At 38.0% G+C, this 12,945-nt stretch overlaps 1 protein-coding gene across 50 annotated transcripts in view; it reads right to left on the bottom strand.

Annotated features, from left to right (window-relative positions):
* The window catches only part of nfia (nuclear factor I/A), a 607,739-nt gene that overhangs the window by 523,392 nt on the left and 71,402 nt on the right, over positions 1–12,945 (bottom strand). The window lies entirely within an intron of this gene.

The following is a 12,945-nucleotide window of genomic DNA, read 5'->3' as shown; positions in this document are numbered from 1 at the left end:
ATTTTAACCACTAACAAATGGCAAGTGCAACCAATGGTTAATTATTTTCAGTGTTTGCCAAAGATGAAATAAATATGTGCCTATTTGCTCAACCAAGTTTGGATCTGGAATACAATGGTACCAGACTCCAGTCCCAAACATGCTAAATTACTGGAATTTTATTGAAGAGTGTTTGGCATAAAAACGTCAATCATAAAGGTCCCTTACTGCTAATTTCAATTATACCCCAAACCAACAGAAATCACCAACTTGTTGCTTGGAACTGAGACCAGATTTGATGGGAGCAATGAAGGAGTCAGGTTGCTGAAAAGGAAAAGGGCAAGTTGAAGGGATGGGAAGTGTTCAGGTAGGATCAGAGTGAGAAAAGAGGTCAGATTTGGGAGAAACATGAGGAGGAATGAGTGGTTGGGATCGGGAGGTTAAGGGGGTTGGGGGGGCGCTGCAGGAAAAAAAATCAGGTAAATGTCCTTCGGGGGGGCCATGGATTAGGGTGCATTGAAACAATTTGATAGACAGTAGAGGATGGGTTGGTAACGGAGGGCATTTGGAACTATGGATAGAGGCCTAAGGAGTGTCCTTGGATGACTGGGATTATGGTATAAACAGCACCTGAGAAGATTGGGACATAAGAGGAAGTTCAGAGTACTGGAACACCAATGTCTTAAGTGGTGTTCAGGCTGAATCTCAAAAGGTCATGAGAGAAATTAATGAGATAGAAGTTGGGGGGGAAGATACCTGAAGTATCAAAGATCACGTTATGAGAAATGCTGGTACAAACAATGCAAGGGATCGGAGTTTCTGATAACTTCACTATTTTTTCAGTAAGTAAGCTTGTCAAATATCTTTGAAAAATAATGAGTGAAAAAGAAAACATTTGTGCCCACATCATGATGACAGCTCTGCTTACTGACAGGCTTCTTTGTTCAACAGCTACCATTAACCTTAAAGTAACAATACTGCCAGTTTACTAAAAATTTATGTACTCTGCAATTTTAGCATTGATGGAGGGGGTTAATTCAAAGAGGCTTCCCAACATATCAGGGTTGCCATGAAGAAGGATTAGAGACAAAATTGTAGCTTCCCTGCCATAGTAGAAAATAAATAATATACTTCAGGCATTTGAATAGAATTGAGTGAAAAGAGGGGATGAAGGGCAGCTCACAGAAGTATTGGCCATGTCAAGTTTGCTGGGAAGCTTCCAGGACCCTACATCTGCTTGGCAATGACTCAGAAAGAGATAGAGTTACTCCTTCGCTGGTGCAGAGCTTTCCCAGGCGACAATATATGAAAAACAGCTTTCTGTGCATCAGGGAAGAGCTCACCAGCACTGCATCATACATATTAATCTCCCCACTCTTTAAATGGGGCTTACTGTCACATGGTCCACCAAGTTGACAAGCACAAAGCACTGCCCTGTCACGTCCATGTCCCAACCACATATACTGTCTCAATGTTATCATACAAATGCTTTACCATCTTAGACTTAAACCTCTGCATAAAGAGGTTTAAGAGCAATTAGGAAAATATTACTAACATCAACTTTCATAATGTGGTGCTGTCTAACAATGCAAAAATACACAGCTATTCCCCATGGCATATTATTGCTTGAAAAAAAATTATTTAAAAAAAATGAGAATGGTAGATTACTTTTCTGAACGAAGGATCCAAAGACCTGAGCGAATGATTCAGAGAATGAGTTCAAATCACACCATCTCAGCTGATGAACTAAATTCTATTAATTTTATCAACCCAGAATAAGGAGCTAGCAACAATAATTAAGACAACTGGATGTCACGAACAACACTTTCTATTCACTACCATCCTCAGGAAAAGAAAACCCACTGTCCTGATCTCGCCTGGCATATATGCAATTCCAGACCATTATCTGTGAATGTGACTTAAATACTGTCTAAAATGGCTCAGCCATCTCTCAAAAAATGACATTCTGAAAAATTAAAATCAACCTAGGCTTTGGATGTAAGTGTGACAAATGCACAGCCCAATTAATGCTGTTAAACTGAAAAAGCCATCCCAAAGACAAGTCAGACGTCTTGCAACTCAGATTGATGCCACAGCACCCGGCTAGCCCGCCTGGGACCCAGGTGTGATTAGGGGGGCAAATGTGCCTCCAGCCCTTTTAAGCTGAGGGGGGATAACCCCAATAAATTGCCAACATGGCGATTTAAGGGGGATCCCACCCTAGTGACGACGTGGTAAGTGAAACATCACGCAAACTAGTCTCGCTTGACACCCCCCCACCGGCTGACAGTCTCTCTCTCCCACCGTCAATTGCGCTCTCCCCAACCCACGGCAGCTGACCCCCTCCTCTCTCCCGCGTGGCAGCGACCCCCATCCTCTCTCCCGCGTGGCAGCGACCCCCATCCTCTCCTCTCCCTTCTCCCAATGATCGTGGCACCCCTCCGTGACATCGATTTCCCCCCCCACCGTGGCAGTGACCTCACTCCCTGATTGTAGCCCCCGTCTCTCCCCCTTGCGGCAGCGACCTCTCACACCCTCCTTCTTCACCCTGGGCCCTGCCAGCAATCCCTCTCTCTTCCCAATCACCGCACACTTGAGCCGGGGTTTCCCTGTGACGCCAGCACGTAAGCACTGACATCACAGGAGTAACTGGATTGGCCATTTTGCTGTTCAAGCTGCCAGTCGACGCATCCTGGGTAAGTTTAACTGGGTTCGCTGACTACCTGGGAGGTAGGGCAGGGACCCGGTTGACTTTGGACGATGCTGACTGGGTCTGACCCTTTCAAGCTGCCTTGTGAGTGGGGCACTAACCTGGCAAATTGCCCGGTTTACCCCATTTTACAAGGCAGTTTGAAAGCACCTAATGTCTTAGATTCCAAGACCACTATCCCTAGATGTGGACTATCCTACTTGCAGCACAGACCCAAAGATTTATAAAGATGGCCTGGAAATTGTCAACATTCATACCTCAATTCTCCATGTTGAACATGATGTGAAAGAACCACCAAGGATTTCCTTCATACTTCCTCTACACAAAAGCGACAGCTACAATGGTCAAGTTGGGCAAGTGCAGAAGAGCACAGGTGCCACAGTGGACATGTAGCCCAAAGTTAAGGGAAGAGTTACTTAATCCTTCCCTCACAAAAATACCTGCAACAGATTCATGTCTCTGATAGGAATTATACTTTATGAAGGCAAAGCCCTGTTATCTATGGTAGGAATCCCCATTGTATTGCATGAGAAACCCACCAGTTGGATGAAAAAGATTCAGAACAAAATTCTTTCTTAAAAGCAGGACTTCATTCAGGGCAATGCCCTCGGCCAAGCAATCTTAAACTACATCACCAAAATCTTCCTCCAAAAGAAGCTTGAAAGAATAGATTTTCGTAGTGATTACACAGTACTGGGATCCAGTATAAGTCTCAGATAATGAGCATCCATACCCACTTGAAACCATATCTGAGCACCGTTCAGAAGTGGAATAATAGAGATAAATACATTCATGCAAACATGTGGCAGATAAAGATGATCACAAAAATGAGAGCCAAATCAATACCCTTTAACACTTTACTGCTGAGAAATCCCATGCCATCAACATCCTGGACCTCATTATGGATGAAATTTCATTGCCAAGTAAATAATGTCACGATAAATGTGTCGGATTCTGCAGCAAATGGTACACCTTATATTTCCACAAGTGCCTTTCCACTATCAATAAGCCACATTTCAGGAATATGAGAAAAATTCACGTTTGTAAAAGTAAGGAGTGCTGCTCCAATAAAGCTGATACCCTGTCTACCTCCCTAAACATCAGCTGCCTCTCCCACCTAATGAACTACGGCTGCAGTGGGCACTTACAGGGTTTACGTTTCCTGCCTCGGTTTAATGAGGTTTTTTTTTAAATAGCACCTTCCATTTACTTTTCTGGCTGAAATGATATATGAACTTGACTTTTCCTTACTTTTTTGGCTCTATTACTCACTGTTTTGTGCAGGCAATAATGTGTGCAGTGCCAAAGGTGATCAGTGCCAATGAATCAGAATGAAGTACGTACAAGCTATTCACCAAGTGCAGGGGAGTGGTGGGGGAGGGAGGGAGCAACACCTGGTTCTGGCATTGCAATGAATGGCAATGCTAATTTATAACTTAATTGAACTACAGGTACTTTAGATACACTTGGCGCAAGCTATTTTGATCCCAATGCCACTGAGCTGGGTGAATTTAGTGTGCTGATCAAGGATCAGCCTAGAAATGTCCAGCCTCCCACGACTTACTATCTCAAAAGAGCTATGAATTTAATTATTAAAGTGGCGTTGGACGCCTAAACAAAATTACTAACAGGAGTGACGCTTTCTTTTTAAAAAGCTATCAAATAGAAAAATAATATTTTAAATTAATTCCACGAGAATTTGAAATGTTTTATCCAAAGTTTATATGACAATCAACCACCATGCCCTTGTTATACTTCATACATGCTTGATATTTCCTTTACAAACCATCATGTAAAAATGTTAAAGTTTACTTTTTTTTACATAAAGAAAAATGATATTGAAAACAATTCAAATCAAGCAAACAAGAAATTGAGAAGTTTATGTAGGACTGGATTCCCAAACTACCAGAGTAACCATGGACAGTTTCCAACCTGGATAGGGATAAACCAGCAGTTAGCATTGGTTGAAAGCTAACTCAGATTAAGAAACCATCAGCAGTCTTCTTAACAAATGAGGCCTGAAACCAGATTACCGGGATTAAAACCAGGCACAACTGGAGATGAAGATAAATAGATGGAGAAGAGCTCAACCTAATAGTAAGCATTAAGATTTTATTTTTAAAACTAATTGCCTCTCTAGTAAGCTCATAAAATGACAACATCCTTTCTATCTGAAGCCACACCCCACACCCCCCCCCCCCCCCCATTCCCAATCATCATTATTGTCTTCAGGTGCAAAATTGACACTCCTGCAGTCACCAGGGACTCAAATCTTCAAAAACAGTTTCTGAATTGTTCGTATTTTTCAAATAGCAGATAGACATTGTTGTAGAGCTCGTCGAAAGAACCAAAGACTTGTTGATCCAAACCAAGGCTTTTATTAGCAAAAGACTGGATCTCCTCACAGGTGGCCGACCAGTCCGGAATGATCCGACCTGGCTAGGGACACAATCCTTTAAGGCCCAGACAGTAGGCGTGGCTAAGCTCTCAGCCAATCGCTGTAAGCACAGTCATTACACTCTAGATACTGTAACTATATACATTGGTGATAGGTCTGTACTATCACACATTGTCACTGAAGAATGGAACTGAAAAAGTTGGAAAGCTTCAGCAGCAAAAGTTTAAGATTGAAACAAAATAGCTTTAATTCCAGCAGCAGTACAAAAAACACAAGTGTTTGATTTATTTTAAACAGCGACAGAATGCTACTTACACGCGGCTTTAAACAGATTGAGGTTTCTGAAACTCAACTGTGGAAGTGAAGGATGAACAAAGGGAGAGAATGCAGCCCAGAGGATGGTGTTATGATGTCACTCTCATCACATGGCGGCCACAGGCTAAGAGAGCACAGGCTCGGTCTGCAGCTTCTGGAATGGCAGGAAGCCACTGTGGAAAAATCTGCTTTGCCTGTTCTGTTAAAATGCAAGATACCCAGTTTGACCATCGTCATGATTAATCTTGTTACTCTGCTTTTATCGTGGGGGTTTTCCATTAATGTATAAATCCAACATGGCAGCAACAATTTTGTAATGCCTATTTATATGTGGGCACATGTGAAAATAAACTAACTTCTCTAACTCTAAACTCAAAGCTTCATATTCCTTGAAACAAACTTTGTCAAAATCAATTCAGCAATTATTAGAAAGGGCCAGAAAATGACTTTAAATGCCTTTTTCCTACCGTTTATATATTTGATTTGGTTGGAAGCCAGTCAAAATAACAATTCTGCCATCCATTCCTTCTATCCTATGTAAAACAATAATCTACAGTAATATGGCTCTTTACAATATCTTAAATAATTTAATCACAGCAGATTATATCCGTTTAACATACACTATTGACTTTGTGTCTCTATTTATTAAATTAGTATTCTTAACTTTATTCACTTCAGTGTATTTTCTAATTAACCTGAAGAACTTCAGACCACTTTTGACAAAACTATTTTGCTAAGTCCTTATAAACTTAAATTTATATTTACTGAGGAGATTTTTTAATTGAATGAAGCATGGGGCTGCGTTCAGTGGTAGATTACTAACAGAGAGCCAAAGCAGGTATTCCTCATTTGTTTAAATGCAGTCACTGGCTTTGACTCAGCATGCGATTCATTTTTTCTCCTTATCTCAATATCCATAATGTTTTAATTAATCTAACATTATATTTTTCACAATTATTTAAGTCTACTTAAACTCTTTAAATGTTATGTTTATCGGTGGCATCTACTCAAATGTCTTTAACTGCTGCAAATCTCCTGGACCATGTGTTCTTCCGACAGATGAGCCACTCACAGCCCATCCTGCTCCCCTGGATGAGCTCCAGATATGGACACTCAGCTCAGTCAACCCCACATATCTGGATCAGGTTAGTCTGGATAAATAGACACTACAGGCAGCAGATTTGAACGATGCCAAAAACAGGACAGCCCAGCTCATTATATGCAAGAAAACAATGGCTTAAGTTGTTATTATAGTAAGGTATATCGACTTTCATGGTTAATTCTTTTTACATCAATATGTCGATATAGAACAATGGCTTTGTTTCTTCACTATTATTTAAAATGGTTTCCACGAGCATAGCCTGTAATACTGCCAAGAATACAATGTACATTAAAGATGCTTTTTCTATCCCCCCCAGTCTGGGAATCGACAATGTTCACTATAGTTTCAGAATAGACGATTATCATTGTACTAAAAGATAATACTTATAGTGAAAGGAGTGAGTATTTCTGGTAAGAAAAATTAATGGCTTGGGTTTCTGTTAAATGAGTGTGACATTATACAGATTTGAAATAGATATGGTTAAAATAATATTAAACAGCAATCAAGTATTTTTTTTTCAAAAACACACTTATCTCAGAACCCAAATCAGTAACAAAGCAATCAAGTTTTGAGGTATTTCCACCAAAATCTATAAAATAGGACAGGCATACGAGAACCTACCATTAAAAGACAGCCCAGAAAAAAAAACTGCTTTAGAAGTATCATTATACCAAAAATCGCAGAGAAATGGAAATCAGTTCTCAGAAACTGATACTGCACGCACTATGTTCAAAAAAAAAGATATTGTGGTTCTTCTTGAATCAGGTAGTTGAGTTTGGGACATTATGTCAAAAGAGGCCAAAATAGAAGTTACAGGTCTCTCGTATAATAAAAAGGGGGAAGGAGAGGGGATGGAGGTGTGGGGTGGGGGAGTTTTTTTTGGTCACTATGTGTTATGTCTATATAGTCATAATATAGTGAGCACAGTCGATTTCATCTGGTACGATTCTAAGTAAAATAGCATTCTCTTTTAGAATGATTTCTAAATTTGCACCAAACTAATACTTCATAAACACAAAGTAACTTTACAAAATTCCACTTTGTCCCCATATTAAATTGGCATCTTTCTCTCTCCCCCCCCCCCCCCCACAAAATGCATTTTTTATTTAAAAATAAACTGACTGAAAGCTGGGAGAAATCATCTCTTTTCTGGCACATTCTAAACAAGGCACATGGTCTTTACACAAAAGGTAAGGCAATTCCAATTTACATTTTCCAAGCCTAGTTTGCCTATCTGAAGTTGCTTGCAAGATAACAGTAATCTCTCAGCAAATTAATTTCATTTATTCAGAATCACTTAAACTTTTACTAGAATGAAGTGTTCTGGCACTGTGTGAACATGTTTATGAGACTACAATGCTGAATAAGTCGTAATTATGTACAATTAATCTGTTAATAATTGATACATTTTGTGGTAATTAAAGATTTATTAATCATTTTTAAATCACTTCTGGCAAAGATTAAATCTGCTCATACCCTTTGGGCAGCCCAGAAGCTTTGAGAGTTCAAATGGAGCTTTTTAACCAGATGTCCACAGGTTGGAGTCCCTAGGCCATCGATTTGTACTTATCACAGGACCAGCAGTGACTTGGGTTCATGAGATTGAAAATTCCTCTGGGCCTCCACCTTTTACAAACTGTATAAGGACTACATTAAATATTTATGCTTCTCTAATGGCTCAGCTGGCTTCTGCTGTTGAGTAGTACAAGCAGGAAGGCCCTTGGTTCATTACCTGCTCTATGCTGAGTTAGTCTATCTCAGCCAGGAGAGTAACAGGCACACCAAAAATTGCTTACTATATATTTGGTATAGGATTCAAAAATTAGACGCAGCTCCGTTCCTAATAGAAGTGCATATGCACAGTCAGGCTTACAGGTAACATGCCGATACCCATTTGTGATTTGCACAGGAAGTAGTGAGGATATTAAAGTAGAGAATGGTCGGAAATCAGATGCATTCACAAGAAGATCCACTGGTGTTCAGGAAAAAAGTGGCCTGTAATTCTGTTGAGATTTGCTGGCTTTTTAATTTAACTTTAGCACAAGACCAGTGGTAATCCTGAAGAAAAAGGGTAAAGGGAGCTGCCTGATCATTTACATAAATTAAATTTTTTAAAAATGTTTTTATGGATTTTTTTTAAATTATACAAATATAAAGAAGAATTTATCATAATTGTTCCATGCATTTGGAAAACATTTTAAACAAGGCACATAAATAGAATATGTTCTCTATAGCACAAAATTAAATTGATTTTAAAAATAACAAAAAGCCATAACCAAGCAGCCCAAGTTAAATTCTAAACATACCTTGTCCATTTCCCTTGGGGTAGAAATGTATGTTTTTACTAATTTTAGTAAAAGTAAAGCAAAAGCAACATTCTTAATTTTCCTTTAAAATTAACAATCAGGAACTTTGTGAAATAGATTATTGCTCAATTAGAGTCTGAAACTCAAAAAGAAAAATTGGAAAAAGTTACTTTCTGACATCAATTCTCTTCCCTTTCATCATAATTTGATGAGCAAACAATTGTGTTTTAAGAATTCATATTTCCTGCCAACACAATAGTAATTGAACCTCCTCTTGAAAGACATCAAGCCCAAAGAAAATAAGTAAAATAAACACACAGAAACTGCAGTTAGTTTGAAAAGATATAAATAACAGGCTTGGGTAGACAGTTTCATAGAGAAATACAGCTTCCATCTCAATGACTTAGAAATCAATGTAACCCAGACTAATAAGAAGAAAAGATCCACAACTTTCAACACCTTTTATGAACATGGGACTCCATAAAGTGCTCTACAGTCAATTAAGTTGGGGTTTTTTTGAGTCGCAGTCACTGTGGAAATAAGTAAAACTGAAAATTCTCTATTCTGATTGATAAAAATATTTTTATATGACACAAATTTATATTTTTCCTCTTTGTAAGTGACGTACCCCAGAGCTAGCCAAGTCTAAACCGCAGATTAGCTCAGTCACAACATAAAGGCCACTAACAAGAAAACAAGAAACAGGGTTAAGGCATATAGGTGAGGCACCGTAGAGGGGCAGACCTAATGCTAGTGCTGACTAGAGAAAAAAAGAATCACAAATTGCTCCAGTCCCAAAACTTAGAATTCCACAACAAATTTAAAAGTAGGCATTCAATCACTGCAGTTTCTTTTCAATGGGCTCAATGGGTCCTGCTATCCGGACCAGATTGATAATTTAGTGCTTTAACCCTTAAAAGGGGCACTACCTAGAGGGGAAAATTTGGTGTATTACAAGCTGAAAGGACAGCTCCCATAAACACAGTGATGCTGGGTGGCAGGGTTAGTTCATGCTTCATGCAAGATTGGCAGTAGCATTAGCCTTTGCAATGAGATCTCCCACAATTTTTAATTAAATTTCAAAAATCTGAAGGAGCAGGCACCATGATGTTAATGCGTACACCTCCATTTATAAATCTGCTCACATGTCTTGGAAGACGCATTAGTAAGTATCAATGAGTTCTTTGAAGACAAACAAGAGGTTGGCTAGGTTCCCAGATCGACTGAAAGGGTTGAGAGCTTTGGCATAGTTGCTGGCCAAGACAGGATGAAAAGGGTTAAGAAATAATTCAGTGGTCTTGATAATAAAATATAAAAATACTATTCGGTGCAGCTTGTTTATGAATAAACAACTATATGTAAAACTGGACCTATTCATTTCCATTTTAAAAAGACATTGCAGAAACTTCGGCTCGCATTTTATAACCAAAGACTAACTACATATTTTCAAAAAATGAACAGTCCCAGAAACAGTTAATTTCGCACTACGCTGTCTTCTAGTCCATAGTATTATTCTGCAACTTCTCCTTTGCTGTGAATTTTGTTTCATTGTTAAATACAATTTTCAAATTTGGCTTCTTTTTAGTGCTGTTGTCAAACTTATCTACAACTTAACAAAAAATACTTTTAAAATGTCCAACATTTTATTAGGAAACAATTGTAAAATGTTAGAAAACTAGAAACAGCAAAACTACTGTCTTTAATCTTTTTTTCCTGAAATGCAGATCCCCTAAGATGCTCCACTTTGAGGGCAGAACCATGTGTTTATCCTGAAACATGATTGTCCTCCCTGTTAATTTTTCAGTTTTGAAGATGTTGTTTTCATTTCATACTCAAAACCATAAATCAGGCATATTTGTAGATTTCAACACACGGTGTCCTATTTAAATTAAATATTTAAGTGTGGATTCTACTGTGCTGAACGATCTCTTTATTCCACTAAGTAAAACACTGATGTTGTCAATAAAGGGAATGAAGCTGCTTTTCCCAAAACATGGTGAACAATGCTTATTTTAAATTTTAAAATGCCAAGTAAGTCCAATTTTTAATGAAGCAGAAGTTTGCAATATCAAATATCATGTTGGCAGCCAGACTGGGACAGTACCGCAGGGTCTTCCGACAGCTGAGTGTTATCTGTCCTTCCATGAACACCCTCTTCATCTCTCTTTCTTCCTGGCCCACATTCACGCTATCCAGATGGACGATCAGTTTTAAACCCATGCCAACATCATCAAGAACAGCTTGCATGATGTTTGGGGAAAACAAAGATGATGGATTAAGTATCAGATGTGATGTGGGGGTGGCTGGTAGGGAGGGGGTGGGGTGAATATGGGTGTGAGTGTGTGACTATGACATTGAGCTAAAATGCAACTTTGAAACATTGCTTTTAAAGTGTGTTTAACTAGAAAAATAAGTACTTAAATTGAGGCAGGAAAGCTGAAATGGAAGCCTGGTATAATTTATTTGATTATAGTCTTCAGCCCACCCTAATTTCAAAAATAAAAGTTGAGCCAAACTTATTACAATGACTAAAACTTTTTAAAAATTGTGAAAACTATCTTGGAGCAACATGAATACTTACATGCCACTTTAGATTCTGCATAAATTAGCTAAGATTTCCACTTTTATTAAATAATTTTGGATTTATAACAGAAACATACAGGAAGGTGCATGGTATTAGCATTGCCTTTTCTTTTTTGTCACTTAATCCTAATATTGTATTTTGTGATATAGCTAACAGTCCAGACAACTAGCAGCCACAGAGAGGTCTGGAAGCTTACTGTATATATCACTCAAGAATCATTGAATACTTTGCTGGCCTTTGCATTCTGAAGACTTTTCACATCAAGAAACAAACATCCAACACATTTCCTTTCATTGATAAACAAGGCTGAAATTTAAGTGTCAAACTCAAAACGAATGCTGTTGTGAACTACGCTGTGAGAGTGGGAAGAGTGGACAATTGCAGGATTCTAATCTCATTGTTAGAGACACAGCAAACATAGCCTGGAATATTAACTTTATTCAGAGAACATGAAGAATTCAGCATAATAAACAGACCTCCTCCCAATATTTGGCTAGCTTGGGTGAACTAAATTTAAGATATTCAGAAAGCTTGCAATTTTAGGAAATTAACATTCCTGAATTAAAATATTTTACCAGTTCTTCTCAATTCAGAATGTTGCTGCAATATTTTTGCATTGGTTGCTGTAAACTTAAAAGCAAAGGAAAGGCCTTGTTTGAGAGGGCTGGGTGTGCACATCAATTGTTTATGCAAGATTACTGACATTGATTGGCTCAGTGTTAAGACCTAAATATTGGCTTTTTTTTTTAAATAGTTTTTTAAAAAACTTCTCCAATACAGGAACTCGGTTATAAATATGCCATACAAAAAGAACTGCAGTTAAAACTGAAACATATACATTTATTTCTATTTAACCACATTTGATATTTATCTTAATTACAGCATATTCCAGATATTTTATATATGAGGGTGACACCAAATAGCAACGTTTCTTATTACAAAATGAGTGTGAGGACTTGAAATGGAAACACACTAATGATACCCTGTTAAAAATGTTAATTTGAAAAAATGCCATGTATTAGTCTCACATTTAAGAAGGAGCAATAAAAAAATATACCCATACAACTCTGATTCCAGGGTTACTTCTGCACAGCTGGATTACATCTGAGGACTAGTCTTCCTACTGCTTTAAGTCACAGAATACAGTACAGGGACATTGGATGAAATAAATATGCCATGGTGTGACCCACACTAGAGACCATTTTTTTTTTAAACTCAAATTTAAATAAAAGATTTACAATCAAACTGTAAATAATTCCAAGAAATCTTGAAAATAAACCAGCAAAAAAACAGGAAGACAATGCAAGCAAATGAGTTAGCAAAAATAAATGAAGTGATGCAGTACTAGTTGGTTTGATTTAATTGAGAAATTTGTGAATAAAACCCTCATTATTTTTATATCATAATATCTTGCAAACTATGGATTGAAAACCAAAATGTTCATAAACACATAAAGCAATTATCCAAGTTTTTACTTGGATGCAATTGGGTGCAATGAGTGAACAATTAAACTGCACACACTATTCTTTTACTTAACCACTGATTTTGAAG

The sequence above is a fragment of the Narcine bancroftii genome, chromosome 5 (genome assembly GCF_036971445.1).
Source record: "Narcine bancroftii isolate sNarBan1 chromosome 5, sNarBan1.hap1, whole genome shotgun sequence".
NCBI lineage: Eukaryota > Metazoa > Chordata > Chondrichthyes > Torpediniformes > Narcinidae > Narcine > Narcine bancroftii.
Note: the sequence above shows the minus strand (reverse complement) of the source record. Positions and strands in the feature narration are given on the sequence as shown.